General features: G+C 59.2%; 1 protein-coding gene across 1 annotated transcript in view; it reads left to right on the top strand.

Annotated features, from left to right (window-relative positions):
* Positions 1-6: 6 nt before the first annotated feature.
* Positions 7-2,540, top strand: part of SHF (Src homology 2 domain containing F) — a 17,592-nt gene continuing 15,058 nt past the window's right edge. Inside the window, exon 1 of the mRNA XM_017731096.1 lies at positions 7-65. The gene's annotated coding sequence lies outside the window, so the exon portion shown is untranslated. The remainder of the gene's footprint in view (positions 66-2,540) is intronic.

Here is a 2,540-nt window from a genome sequence, read left to right as displayed (position 1 = left end):
TGGTGCCCGCCCCCCCCAGCTCGCCCCCGGCCGGCCCCGAGCCGCCCGACGAGCCGCCGCAGGAGGTGAGTGACCGGGCGCGGGGCTCCGCTGCTCTCCCCGCGGTATCCCGGCACTTGGGATGCCCCGAGTGACCACGCCGGACCCTCGGCCCTTGCCGTGACGAGCAGGGCCAGGACCCCAGGGGCAGGTGGAGCCTGAGCGCCTCGGTCACGGAGATGCCCTCGGTGGTTCCGCCAGACCGTTGGCATCCACAGTAAGGAGCAGGGTTAGGATCCTCGAGCACCGAGAGGGGGCCACGGCCAGGCTCCACGGGGCTTTCGTGTCGCGTCCCCCCCTGTGCCCTGGTAGCACCGACATGCCGGGCACACGTCAGCGGGAACGGGGGCGGCCCCGGCTTCCCCTCCGGCTCCCGCGGGAGGCAGGTATGATCCCCAGCGGGAAGTGCGCTCGTAGAGGAGTACAGGACCGTCTGCGGTGCCCTTCGACGCTGGGGCCGGTGACCCTGGGCCTCCCACCGCTCCATGCCCGGCGGATCTCTCTCTGCCCGCTTGCCCGGGCTGCCCGTGCCAGCGGCGGCGGCCGGACCCCCGGAGATGCCGTGCTGCTTTGTCAGGGAGCCTCAGCGCCTCTTTGTCTGCCGCCCCCCCGCCGGCTTCTCCAGGGTGAGAGCAGAGCTTGGCGCTCCCGGTGCTGGCAAGGAGGCGAGAAACATCCCCGGTGAGAGGTAGGAGCTGGGCAGAAGCTCCCTATGGGGAGACGGGCTCTGAGTGGCACAAAGGCCTGGTGGAGGATAAACCCAACCAGGGCTGCGGGCCTCCCTCTTGGCGGAGAGGCTGATGCGGGGACTGCGCAAATAAAGGCAGGAGGGGGTAATTAGTGCCCGCTAGCGCTGCCGCCTGCAAGACGGAGCTTGTCAGGCGAACTCGACGGGATTGCAGATCTGGCTGGCGGAGGGAGTCGTGGATCCAGTCAGTGATCACATCCGTGGTCCTGGGACTGCCAGGTGGCACCATGAAATAAGCACCGGGAAAAATCTGCTAGAGAATGTTTTAAGCAGATAGAAAAACTTGTTGCGGTGGATCTTGGGAAGTTGCTTGTACTGACTAATTTCTTTTTGGAGATTTCCAGAGTGGCCCAGAGCTCCCCTTTTGAGCTGGGTAAACTGGCTGCTGCTGGCAGCAGAGGAGGATGAGGAGGAGGGCACTGGTTGCAGGGACCAGAGGTGCCACCACGGTGCTGTGGTTTGCTGAGGCAGTCTGGATGGTTTTTTCCTCTGGAGCACGCGTTGCGGGATCAGAGCAGGAGCAGGAGCGTGTGGACTCAGGCTGTGATGTGCAAAGGGCTGAGCCAGAGTTGTGGGAAGCAGGGACTGCTGACAGATACAGCCAGGCTGTTTGGGGGTCCAAAGGCTGGGGAGAATCTGGGAAGTTTAGAGAAAAGTCAGAAGCTGGAATACGTTTGGGGAAACTGTGCTAACAGCGCTAGGCTGAAGAAGACCCTTCATTTATCCAAGATAGGCGGTGATTAGATTACTGCTAGTCTCCTGCATGCTACTGTAGGGAGGAGGCTTCTAATTCTTTAGGGCTCTGGTACATGATGGACACAGACAGAGCTCCAGAGCCTGGGTGAAACTGGAATAAAAGTGGAAATATTGGATAGTGCTTGCAGCTGTCCATTAATACAGTTTTCCTAGAGGAGCCAGGGAGCATCCACCATGTGGAGCAACTCTGTTGGGCTGAAATGCCCTTTGCAGCTCTCATCTGCTAGCCTTGGCACTGGGCTGAGCAGTGGGTTCCCCAGCTGCTCCAACATCATGGTGGCACTTCCTGGAGGTGGTACAGGAGGATGGAAGTGCCTGGTGGGGGTTTCCTGCTGCTTGTGACCCTTGCTCTTGGTGATGTCAAGCTGTCCTGGAACAGGGAAGGGATGCTGGAGCTGGGTTGGAGCCTCTGCTGAGATTATGGTTGTGCAGGGGGCTCAGTGCTCACACACTTAGGAAGAGGCTCTGGGCACTGTTCCCTACCTGCTGCAGGGACTGGGACTGCAGACCCCTTGGATTGTGTTGATGCTGGAGATAAAGGAGAAATACAATTCTGTGTACAGACAAAGCTGCTGGAGCAGAGAGGGTTTTTGTTAATGATTGATGGGGAAAATCACTCTTAATAAAATGTGCAGCCCTTCCAAGTGGGGACAATGAGGATGGAGAGAAGTGGAAAGAGCAGTCACTGGTTCCTGATTGTGTGGTTTGGCTGAGACCGTGTCATTTGTTGTGGTTGGGGGCTGACTATGTTCCCTGGGAGCCCTCTGCCTGCTGTAGCTGTCCTGCGAGTTCTGGAGAATGGAATGGGCAGGAACATCTTGGCACAGGAATCCTTCCTGCCTGGGCTGCACGATGTCTTGCTGCTGTAGCATGAGCCATCTCATCTTTGTGCCTTCTGTGGGATCTGCAGCATCCTGTGGGGTTGCATTAGAGAGAGCTCTGCAGTGACTCGTGCTGCTTTCCAAACTCTGCTGGAAATGGTGCGGACAGCACAGGC

The sequence above is a fragment of the Corvus brachyrhynchos genome, unplaced genomic scaffold (assembly GCF_000691975.1).
Source record: "Corvus brachyrhynchos isolate BGI_N302 unplaced genomic scaffold, ASM69197v1 scaffold164, whole genome shotgun sequence".
NCBI classification, from domain to species: Eukaryota; Metazoa; Chordata; class Aves; order Passeriformes; family Corvidae; genus Corvus; species Corvus brachyrhynchos.
The sequence above is the reverse complement of the archived record's forward strand: the minus strand, read 5'-3'. Positions and strand labels throughout refer to the sequence as shown.